This window comes from Ceratotherium simum, chromosome 16, assembly GCF_057802395.1.
Source record: "Ceratotherium simum simum isolate JZ-2026a chromosome 16, ASM5780239v1, whole genome shotgun sequence".
Classification (NCBI taxonomy): Eukaryota; Metazoa; Chordata; class Mammalia; order Perissodactyla; family Rhinocerotidae; genus Ceratotherium; species Ceratotherium simum.
In genome coordinates, this window is record NC_141915.1 from 9,639,577 (window position 1) to 9,651,805 (window position 12,229).

The window sequence follows — 12,229 nt, forward strand, 5'->3', positions numbered from 1 at the left end:
ACGTCGTCTGTGGGGAGGAAGAGGGAGGCAAGAAGAGTGCCTTGACTCTGGAGACGACCAGAGTCGTCCCCGCTTCAGAGGCTAGAAACGGCTGAAGCGATAGCCACCGGCCAAGGAAGGTGAGAAACTCAGACCAGAGGCTGGAGGTGCAGTGCTGAAAGTCTGGATTGGCTGGCATGACGAGGAAGGCTTCTGCAGAAGGGTGGGGCTCAAGGCGCCCGTCTGCACAGCAGGGGTGCAGGCATTTTAAAGGCTAAGAGCACCCAAAGAAAATAGAAGTAGTAGGAGGAAGTGGGGCGCTGGGTCGCAGCGAGAGAAGGAAGCAGCTCGCCGAGCTTCCCCTTTCTCCTCCTTCCCCGAAGCCCCCACCCCAAGCCTCTCTCCTGCTCCGCCCACCCGTCCTGAGGGGCCAACGCCACGCTTCCGCTCCCCTGGACAACTGCCCCTGACTTCTGGGGGGTCGCAGGTGCTCGGTGCTGGCGTCCCTCTGCCCGCGGCCGCCCACTCGCCAGGGCCTGTTCCTTCCGAGGGCAGACGGCCTCAGAGCTGGGGGGCTGCTTCTCAGACGCTCTGCGGGCTCAGGCGCGACTCAGAGATGCACCGGCCGGGCCGGCCCCTCGCCGACACTGCCCGGCCACCAGGAGGCGTGAGAGGCCGGCTGGGCCGCCGGCCCCGCCCGGCCCCGCCCCCGGAATGGCCCCGCCCCGGCCCCGCCCCCAGCCCGCCCTTGGACCGGAGCCTGGGCAGATGCTGGGACTCGCGGTGCGGCCTCAGCCCGGGCACGGGGGTCGCGACCGGACCCCGAAGTGAAGGGAGCCGCCGCTGGAGAGGGGCTCGGCGCCCGGCGGGGACTGCAGGTGTGTGGCCGGGCGGCCGGGGCGGGAGGGCGCCGAGGGCGCGCGCGGGGGCTCAAGGCAGAGCCGGAGCGCGCTGGGGACCGTCGGGGAGCAGTGGGCTCTGAGGGCAGCGGCCGCAGCGGGTAGGCTGGACAGATCCTGCTGTCTTCCGGCTCCGTGGATCCGGTCCACTGCCCAGGCACGGGGTCCGCAAACTCGCGTTCCCAATAATCCCAGAGACAGAAGGGGCGTCCCAGAGACCGTCCATGGTTATCCAGGAAGCCACTGCTGGACGCCTCTGTGCGGTCCGCGAGCGGCTGCAGTCTCCTGCCTCCTTCACAGGCCACCCTGTGTCGTGGGGTCAAGTTCCCTCCGCCTGAGAACTCTCTCGGTGAGTGTTGGCATCAAGAGTCCTTTGCCATCAGGACCTGGGAGTCGTAGGGCCTGCCTAAGGCGCCCTCCATCCGGCCTCAGCCCGTCCCCTGCTAGCGAGCGTGGGCCCCAGACAGGGGCTGCTCCTCTAGAGAACTACGCGCTTGACGCTGTCACAGGATCCGTGTTTACACCCTGGGTGTCCCTGCGTGACTGTGTGTGCGTGCGCCTGCGCGTGCGGGCTGGCCCATCCCAGGCCTGGGGTAAATAAGCAAGAAGTTCAGGTCAGTAGGAGGAAGGAGATGTTCAGAGGGAAAAGGAAGGCACGATGAAAGCAGCAGGATGTGGTATCAAGTGAGCTCACAAGCCTCGTGCAGAGAGGAGGGGTGGGTTTAGGCAAAATGAGGGCTAAAAGTAGGCAAGATCTGCCTTGAAGAGCCCTTCTTGGATTGCCCTTCTCTTCCTCTCTCCCGTGGTCACTGTATCTTCCCATCCACACTTTCTTGGTAAGGCACTGGTTCCCAGAGCTTGTTAAAACACACATTCTCCAGGCACAGCCCTACAGCACAGATCCCAGGGGTGGGATCTGGAATCTGTATTTTTCTAAAATTTGAATAAGCTCCTTCAGTGATGACCCTGGAGCCGTTGCTTGGGAACCTGGTGTGCTGTGGAAAGGAGACCTGAGTTCCAGCCAGGCCCAGCTGTGTGACCTTGAGCATCTTACTGCCCCTCTCCCAGCCTGTTTCCCTATCTGTAAAATGGGCTCTAAAAGCAAGCTCACAGAGCTGTGGGAAGATCAAATAAGAAAATCGTGATGAGAGCGGCTGCACATGGGAGCTGCTCGCTGGGTGTTTACAGAACAGGAGAGTGGGTGTCAAGGGCTTACCTGCTTCCTTAGCATGGCCAGGGTGGTGTGGGTCTATGGAAGATAAAGAAGACAGCTTCAGGTGGTCAAGCTCTCTCTTCCTGCTTCAGGATACCCTCCCCTGCTTTGTGAAGCATAGCTAGCCAGGACTGTGGGGCAAAAAGGCTTGAGTCTCTGGGTTCTGGGCCACATTGGAGTTTTAAGAAATCCCTCTCCCTTATGTCCAGTTTAGGTGGGGGCTGGTTAATTATCTTCTCTCCCCAAGCTGCAATGGTAGCTGACCATCTCTGCCTCCCCTGCCTGCCCTCCCTCCCTCCCATGCACCCCTTTTTGTTTCTTTCAAGAATAGTAGGTGGTACTGGGTGAAAAATGTCTGGGATTACTGGAGGGGTGATGAGGAGGGGGCTCCACAGTAGAGGCTGTGGAGGAGGCTGGCTGTTGGAGGCTGCTCCACAGTCCCAGCTGAGTCATTGATCATGGGTCTGCTGGCTGAAAAGTGGAAGAGGAGGAGAGCCAGTAGCCTTTTGGCCTGGGCAGCCTGGAGTTGGAGACCCCAGCTTGGGTTCAGCTGAGCACTCAAGCTGTGCAAACTTGGCCTTCGTTCAAAGAGGCTCATGCTAAGGGGCTGAGCTGGTGGCCCTGGTGGACCCCTGTGAACCAGAAGACTTGTTTGGCTCAGCTGTCGGTGGGCCGAAAGCCTGGATCAGCTTCTTAAGAGAGGAAGCTTCTGGAGGGGCAAGATAGAGTGATTACCAGCAGGTCAAGGGAGAGGTGTTAAGTTTGAATTTTGAGCCTCTGGCATAAAGGGGTGGGAGGGTGGGGAGGAAAGACTGCTCTGACTTCCACCCAAGGGGGAGATGGGACACTTTCATAGCAAATGTATATTGCACATTAAGATATTCCAACGACTTGAAGATGTACATATTTTCACAACTCTGAAATCAAGATGCATCTTACCATTATAACAGCAATATTTCTTTCTTAGTGGCACACAAAATAATGGTGCATCTTAGAATTGGTGGCATCTTAGAGTCTATTAAACATGATGTATGTTTTACAAATTTTGGGGGACACTTTAGGTGTACACAGGTACACACAGAATTATGCCATTCCCATAAGTGAATTTGCGTGCATAATTTTTCCAGTAGCTCTACCTTCTAAACACCAAAACTTTTCAATGTATCCAGTTTTAAAGGGAATCTTTGTAAAATGTGTTGCTTGCCTTTATAAATGTAGCACATTGTGTCTGACTTAGTAATTTCTTGAAACTATCACATGGCTCTACCTGCCATTCTCTTTTGTAGCTTGAGTCTGCTCAGGACACATTTTCTGCCCTTTTTCTTTCACCTTTCTTTGTGTCCTTTTCCCCATTAGCTATAATTTCATGGTGTTGGCCACTGGGTTAAGTACTTCATGTCCTTTAATCTTCACAGCCACATTCTGAGGAAGCCACAACTATTGCCCCCATTTTACGCATGAGGAAACTGAGGGCCAAGGCCACACTGCTGGAAAGTGTCAGAGCTGGGCTGACTCTGGCATCAACTCTTGACCAGAGATGACCAAGCCTGAGTGGCAGCCTGCATGTGCCCTTGGGTGTGAAGTGCATGCTCTGCAAGGCATGACTTTTGAGGCATGAGTTGTGGCTGTCCACAGGTCTTTTCTGTTTGCTTCTAGGCTAGCAGCTAGGTTCTGGATAGTTGGGGTTATCAGTTAAGTGACTTCTGGATAAGTGAGATATAGCTGGAGCAAGGTGTACCCAGTAGGAGGGTGGGGCCGATAAATGGGAAGAATTAGGTGACTTTGGTGGCACAGAGCAGACACTGGGTCCTTCTTGAGTCTACCAATTGGGATACCAGGCTTTGGACTTAAGAGTTTGGCCTCAGTGCGAGACTCCTGCCTCCGGCCTCCAGCCTCCCCCCACTCCCAGTCCAGCCTCTCTCCTGCTGCCATGGTGATGTAAGACAACAAATCTGAGCAAGTCACATTTCAACTACAAACCCTTCCGAGCAGCCATTGCCCTCCAGAGACGGCCCATACCTCCTAGCATGGCTAGCAAGGCCTCCCACCACCCAGCCCAGGTCCACCCTGCGTGCTCCATCTCCTGAAGCTCGGGAAAACCCCTGTGCCTTTGCACGTGCTGTTCCTTTTCCCCCCACATTGCCCTTCACTTCCTCTACCTGCCTGGTGGATCATGAATCCATCCTTGGATGTCCAGCTCAAACTTCCTCACCTTTGAAGTCTTCTCCAACCCCCCTCCTCACTCCACGTCACTGAGCACCCCTCCTTCTGTCCCCACCATGCCTCCTACCAGAGCACTGACTGCCCCGGCCCACAGGGTCTGACTAGTGACTTGGTGGCTTGCTCACCAGAGTTACCTGATGCTCAGCGTGGCTGTTGAGCTGTCACCATGACACTCCGTAGGATCTCATAGGCAAGAAGTCCATGCACACCAACAGTGGAAGCTGCCCGAACGCACAACAGTGCGGGGGGCAGGAGGGTGGGGTCGGGAGGGAGTGGTGTGCTTTTCATTTTCGTGTCCTCTGGAGTCGTCTTGCTGCTGTTGTTGACCTAGGCAAATGAGCCTGTGTGGTTTCCTCGTGGGGGGCAGGGCTGGGGTGTGAGGGCTGAAGGTGGCTTCCAGGCTCTGCCGCCTGTGGCGTCAGGGCCCTGTTTCTGCCTGAGTCCTCCACTCCTGGTCGTATGACCTGGGGTAAGTCCATGTGCCTCCCTGGTGTCAGTTTCCCCGTCTGTGTAGAAGAGTGGCACTAGCTGCTTTCTGCGGCCCCTTCCTCACCTCCGACATTGCGGGCACTGGCTCCGAACTTCTGCGTGGAGTGCCTGCTGTGTGCCAGGCAGGCGCTGGGCCCTGAGGATCCTGAGCAGGGCAGATAATGTTCCTGCCCTCGTGGAAATTAGAGTCTAGTAGGCGAGACACTAGACACACAGACCGTTTGATTACAATTGTGAGAATTACAGGGATTTGTGAGATCATGTAAAGAAAGCCCAATATAGTTTGGGAGTTAAGGAAAGGCTGCCCTAAAGAGGTCATGTTCTAGTTGAGGCTTGAGATATGAAATAAAAGAAAATAGTGATGCTAATAATAATAATATCTAACATTTAGCGGACATGTGCTAAGCGCTCTTTGGGTGAGAATTAGATGAGACAACTGCTGGCAAGTACCTCACCCAGTGTCTGGCACAGCCCCGGGGCTCATGCCCTGCTCCCCATCTCCTCCTTCCTTGCCCCTCCGCCATACTCCAAGGTCCAGCTTAATGGCATTAAGGCCATAAATACTGTTCTGAGGTGCCTCCCTTTTTGTTTTCACTGATCATCACCGGAGAGCATGTTTCACTGCTGCCTCTGCGGGCTCCTCACAAGAGTCCTCTGCGTTTGTGCCTTCACGTTGGCCGTCAACAGCGAAGGGGCTCCCATCCACAGAAAACTGCCGCGTTGTTTGCTAGGCCTTCTTTCTGTCCCTCTCAGGAGCTGCTCTTCTTGTAGGGTTAAGAAACCCTGATTTTCTGCGTCATCTAAGAAGTCACCTGTTCAGCCACCCCATCCTTCGTCTTCACCAAAAGTTGTCTTCCCAGAACCACCAAGTCTCTGCAGACATATCTCTGGGTTTGGGGTCTGAGCCATTGTTCCTGAATGGCTCAATGGTTTTGACTCTAGTCAGGCAAACTTTCACACAGCCACCTCCACGCAGCCTGGTGGAGGCAGCCCATGTGCTCGGTGCATTTTCTGGGTTCATTAGATCAATCTACACCTACAGCTCTTAAAGGAGAGTTTCCAACTCTCTCTAGAGAATGGGCCTCTTTAAAAAATGGATAAGGTGGTAGATCATCTCCTCCCCCTCCCCGCGAAAAGCACACGTGTGCACATACATGCACACACACAGACACACACACACACACGGTTTCTCTCCTTCTCTCTTTCAGTTTGGCATAAAACTTCAGGGTCTTCTCAGACCTCTGCAGTCCACCAGGGAACCCAGGTTAATAACTCCTGTTCTAGAAAACAGAACTTTCTCTACACCAATTTCATTGGCTAACCCCCAGCACGGCTCCACACGGGAGTAAGCTGTTGTCAGAGGCAAGCTAGGGGTGATGATGGATAATGAAAACCTGCAGGCTGCAGAGGAGGCCACTGGTGACTCACTGGTGAGATCTCAAGGTGGCGTGCGGGGGGCCGAGCTCCCGACCACTCGCTGAGCCACCGCCATGTGTATGCTTTCTGGATTTCTCATCAAGTCTTGAATTCAACCCACTTCCAAGATGATTAAAGGGCATTACTTTTGCTGGTGGTGTCCTTACAAGAAGCCCTCTGCTCTGGCCCCCAACTAGAGAACTAGAGTTAAGGCTAGGAATGAGAGTCGGGAAAATGTGTTTGTGGCTATTCGCACGAACAGGGACGGTCTTGGAAGCAGAGAGGCAGCCACTGCTGGTTTTGCCACGAATATTCTCACAGCCTTGAGTTCCCAGGGGCGGTCATGAGCCTGGGAGTTTGTTCTCTGACATGATCACAGTTCTTTAGAGCCGGGACCTTGAAGTCAAGTGCCACGTGTGAGGGAAGTTTTCTTCAATTCTCATTTCTAAGGATTTTTAAAAGCAGGAATGTGAGTTAACTTTGTCAAATACTTGCTTAAGCACCTACTAGGACCTTCTTGTGTTCTTTCACCTTGGGATAGATTTGTGTGACGCATTATATCATTAACTTCCTTATACTGAGCGCTGCCTGCACTTCTGGAATAAACTCCATTGGTCAAGGCATTTTATGCTTTTAATACAGTTAGGTGTGATTCATTGTGATTCTCTTTAGGATTTTTGCATCTATGCTCCTAAGTGAGGTCAGCCTGTATTTTCCTTTTCTAGACTGCTGTTGTCAGGTTTTGATGTGCTGGCTTTGCAAAGTGATTTTGGAGGCATTTCATTTTCTCCCACACCCTGGGACCGCTTACAGAGCAGGGGAATGACCTGTTCGTTGAAAGCGGGGAGAACTGCTCTGGTCATCAGGTCCTCGGCTGCCAGATTCTTGATTTCCCATGCCTCAAGCCTTCCTCTCTTCTCTTCCTCAGCCCTCCAGGGACACACCTATCACCTCAGTGCTCCCAAGCTGGCACCTGAGAGTCATCTTTAATTCTTGGCCTCCAGCGGTCAGCCACTAATCCCCATGGGGCCGTACTTTCTATGCCCTTCAGCTGTGAGAAGGCCCATTTCCGCACTGAGCTGCTCAGATCCATCTGGAGTGCCATTCAGCTCCATGTGCTGCATTTAGTGGGGATGCTGGTAAACCACCCTATACCCAGAGAAAGGGAACCAGGATGGTGTTGACGTAACACAAAATGAGTAAAGAAGTGGAGATGTTTTCCTCTAAGAAGACACAGGGAGAAGTAATATCTATTTTTAAGTATTTGAAGGGCAGCATCCTTTGGAGAAGGTGAGGACCTGCTCTGTGGGGGTCATTCTCCAGGAAGGAAAAGGGACCACTGAAGGGAAATTGTAAGGAAATAGACTTCAGCTTGCTACAAGGAAGATCTTGGGGAAATTCAGAGCAGATCAACAGTGGAATGGGTGGCCTTGTGGTAGTGAGTTCCCTGTTGGGGGAAGCATTCAGGGAAAATACATGTCAGAGGTAGAAATGATAGCCGTGAGAATGCAGACTAAGATTGCTCCATTTCTGAGAGTCTCTAGTTCTCCAAATCGTAGTGGCTGTGTCTGACTGGTTGTATAAAAATTGGTTGTTCTGAGAATATAATTTGAATTTAAGAAGTTCAGTGGCCTTGAATAAACAAATCCCAAAGCTGAGCAGTTCCCTCACAAATCCCACAGCCCTGCCTCACAGCCTGTTCCCCCAGAGCAGGAGCACTTGGGTGGTTAGAAAACTATAGCCGTTCATGGTGAGACCCTGGGGCCACCACGGGACACCAGGATCCTGGCCCACATCCCATGCTGGAGCGTGGTCTCTTGTTCTTGGCTCCTTCCAAGACCTGGCGAAATAAACTAGTTGAGCCCCACTTCAGAATCACCTTCCTTTGTGGCTGTGCCAGATAAGCTCTCAGGGCCAACCTACCCAGCCTCCCAGTTGAGCTGGGAATTCATTAATTGTGCGTTCTTGTTTTCAAGCCAACGTTTCATAGGCCTTTGCATTTTGCATTCACTTCTGTACTGACATCTTGGGAGTTTCATTTTGAGAAAACTAAAAGCTCAGAGCTTTCCTTGGTTTGTTATTGTGCTTAAGAGAACCCAGAGGTCTGTGGTGTGATGTTCAGACTCTAGGAGACGTGATCCCTAGTCCAGCTTTCCCCTGCGTACCTCCTCATCTCTCTGAGCCCGTTCCCTCCTAGATCAAATGGATTCTGTTCTTCTGACATCCTGTGAGTTTTCAAAGTCTAGTCTCCAAGAGTAGACTTGTAGGAGCTACTCTGATGGGCTGATGGCCTGTTCCTTCCCTCATGGTGCTCATGTTACAGCAGAACTCCCAGAGACTACAAATCCTTCTTCAGACCACAGTGGCGCCATGCCTCCCTCTGCCCAGGCTTCTCTACTGATGGCTTCCTCTAAGGGCATTGGTGGCTTTGTAATGGCAAATTCCAATGGCCTCCTCCCAACCTGCATTCTCTTGGAAGTTTCTGTAGCATTTGATGCCCAACACTTTTACCTGAGGTTATTTCTCTTTCTATGTACACCTCCTACCGTTCCTCCGCAGAGCCCTCTTCTTGCCGTCCCCAATAAACCTATCTCCCTCACCCAAACCCTTGTCTCCGAGTCCGTACTGGTTTTTCCCACTATTTCAACTTCAACACATGTCCAGAGCCCAACTCTTCATCCACAAAGCAGGCTTCCTCTACAGACTTCTCCATTTTTGTCTCTGGTGAAACCAGACTCCCTGTCTTGAAACCTTGGAGTTATCTCTGAGTCCTCCCTCTGTCTTCCTGTTCTCCACTCTCCAGCCCGTTTTGATGGTGCTTCCTTTCCTCAGCGTTGTTGCTTCTCTCATTTCCCCATTGTTCTCTCTGCCACCCGATTCAGCTTTCGTCACCATACGCCTGCTCATGGGCCTTCCGGGCCACAGTCCCCCTTGCTTCACCAAATTCTTCGTATGAAAACTCTTTTGTTACCATACTCAGAAGCCTCTGATGCCACCTTACCTCACAGGGAAAGTCCAGAGTCCTTGCTCTTGTGTTCACGTTTCAAAATTAAATCCCGCTCTTTGAGTCTTCTCCACGAATCCTCACCCTCTCCTCCAACCAGATCGCCTGACTCAGTTCCTCCAAGACCTAACTGTGAGTTCTTGCCTCTCCCATCCCCCTCCCGATAAGGAAAACTTCCCAATCATTTTGTTCAGCGTTGACTCCCCAGTGCCTAGCAGGGCCAGCATCTGGGGGTGTTCAGTCAGTGTTTGCTGAATGAATGATTGCCTGGTTGAGCAGCCAGCACAGAGGAGGCCTGGGCTGGCAGGCTGGGCTACCCCCCATCTGAGATCTCTGTGGGGTTCAGTCATCCTCCCCCCAGCCCCAGGGACCGAACCCTCTGGGCACCTCACTGGATTCCTTGGGCATCTGAAGGGGCGAAACCCTGTGTCTTTGCCCTCCAGTACAGGACGAGGCAGGGGTCCTCCTCTGAACTGCTTTAGACCTGGCAAACTCCACATGCTGAGACCCTGCTGCTTAAGAATCTTCTTCCCATCCTCCAGGTTACTCACATTTAAGACAGCAGTTCTCTAAGCCTGACAGCAGGGAAGCCCTGGGGAACTACCCTCAAACAAGCCACTTCCAGGCTGGTGACCCCTGCTGCACAGGAGCCTGGGGAAGTGTCTGTTTGCAACACGGTGTTTACAAGGCAGAGGGGCTTCCTGTCCCGCCTACCCGGCCGGCTGTGGGGCAATCAGGAGCTGTGTTTACAGAGGGAGTGGGGCAAAGAAATGCTTGGAGGATTTCTGGGGATTCTTCAAACATCCCCCGGTGTGCCTGGCCATGCTGACCCTGGGGAAGGTCAAGGGAGATGTAGAACTCAAGTTCTTAAATTAGGAGAAAATAAAGTATTACTAATAATTGTTATTAATTTGCATATTGTCCGTTACAGCTTACAAAGCATTTTTCACGAATGTGGCCCTTCTAGGCTAATGTAGAACGCTTTAGAGCAAAAAGAGGCTCCCTTCTCTCTTTCCCAAGCAGGGTGCATGGGTCAGGGTAAGCAAGGATGAGGTTTTTTTTTTCTTTTTAATTTTGAAGGGAAGTTATGTTTTGGAGAGGAAAGAGGGCTTTCTAGGCAAAGGAGAGAGCAGTGGAAAGGACTCTCCGGGAGAGAGAACCCTCCCACTCTGAATCAGAGTGGTGAACCATCACCGAAGATGGAGAGTGACACTCCTTCCCATTACTACCTGAGAAATGGGCTGAGGAGGCTGAGATCTGCCTCCCTGCCTCCTCAAAGGGCTGTGGCAGCCGTGGGGCACACACCCACCAGCCTAGAACCACTGCCATGGCTCCCATAGAACACAAACTTGTGTCCAGGGCCACTTGCTATCTCTGGGCTCCAATACAAGCATCTGGAAAGGTCTGGGAAAGTGCTCCAGGTTCTCTTGGCCCTGGGGATAGGAATACTCTATGTTCCCTCTCTAGTGAGTGGGTGATCCAAGAGTGGGGTCATGATCCCCATCGTGGGATCACCACATGACTTCTAATGACCTGAGATTGTTTTCTGTGGTGAATTCTTTCTGTGAACCCATTACAGAAAGGATGCAGAACATGAGCTGCCCAGCTACAGGGCAGAGGTGCAAAAGACTCCTGGGACGTCAACACGTTAGCCAGTGGGTCGTAGTGCGATAATATTGGTTTGCATAGGGAGGTTTGCTGTAAAGTGCAAAGGGAAAAAAAAATAAGAGCATGGCCCTTTAAAGAAACTGATAATAAAGCCTTCTGCTTGAGAGAGGCAGAGGCTGGATTGAGGGTGGGGTTGAGGAGAGACGTGAGAGGTGGAGCTGAGCAAAGACTAGCCTTGTGTGGCATCAAGAAAACACCTTTCTGAATGAGTGAGGCCAAGGAGCTCAGGTCCAAGGCATGTGAGCTATTTGGGGGTCGTGAGAGGAGTTTGTTCTAGAAGGTACCTGAGTCAGCTGGCAAAACAAGATGGTGGGGACTTGTGGGAATTGATAGACGTAAGCCCTCAATACTGGGCCATGTATTGGATGCAATGAATAGAGAAGGAGGTGCCAGCAACTTCTTACTCCTCTTATTCTCCCACCCGGGCCCAAGGCAAGGTGCTATCACCGTCCAGCATTCTCCTCGGAGGTGGATGTAGCTGGCTGAGAATGCCCCTTCTTGGGCTATGGTCAACTCTACTGGGTTCCCATCATGGCTCCTGCATAGGGAATGTTGAAGGGCTTGGGTTGGGACCACGGTTCAATTCCACCTTGGTCTGGAGCTCAGTCCCCTCTGAGAGTCCCATTTCCTCTCCTGCCCCTACCCATCCCGCGTTTTCGAAAATGGGAGATTACTTCCCATTGGCTGCATTACTCCTAAGACTTGCTCAGTAGATGGAATTGAGAATATTATTTTTTTTATAAAGTCTCATTTTTTAGAGCAATTTTAAGTTTATGACAAAATTGAGAGGAAAGTACAGAGATTTCCCATATACCCCCTGCCCCACACATGCATAGCTTCCCCCATTATCAACATCGCTCACCAGAATAGTACATTTTTTTTTTTTTTTTACCAAGGATGGACCGACACTGACACATAATCACCTCAAATCCAGGTGGGTTTTAGGTGTCACTCTTGGTGTGGTACAGTCTATGGGTTTCAATAAATGTATAATGACATGTATCCATCATTATAATATTATACAGAGTGTTTTCAATGCCCTAAAATTCCTCTGTGCTCTGCCTATTCATCTCTCCCTCTTCCCCCACCCCTGGCAATCATTGATCTTTTTATTCTCTCTATAGTTTTGCCTTGGAGACATAATTTGTCTCTAAACTATTCAATCTTGTTTAAGGAGAAAAGTTTTGTAATGCCCATACTTTATTCTCATGGTACCTTCTTATCGACCAGTAACGGATTATCTCTAATTCATCTACCAGAACAGAACCCTGTCAACCTCAATTGCTCTAGTATTAGCTGGCCCACCCATTTAGCTCCGAAGAATGTCTGAGCTTTAAA

At 51.7% G+C, this 12,229-nt stretch overlaps 1 protein-coding gene across 2 annotated transcripts in view; it reads left to right on the plus strand.

The window, feature by feature from the left end:
* Nucleotides 1-732: 732 nt before the first annotated feature.
* The window catches only part of PIK3R5 (phosphoinositide-3-kinase regulatory subunit 5), a 72,801-nt gene continuing 61,304 nt past the window's right edge, over nucleotides 733-12,229 (plus strand). For both annotated transcript variants that reach the window (XM_004433071.3, XM_087440424.1), the window contains exon 1: nucleotides 733-857. The gene's annotated coding sequence lies outside the window, so the exon portion shown is untranslated. The remainder of the gene's footprint in view (nucleotides 858-12,229) is intronic.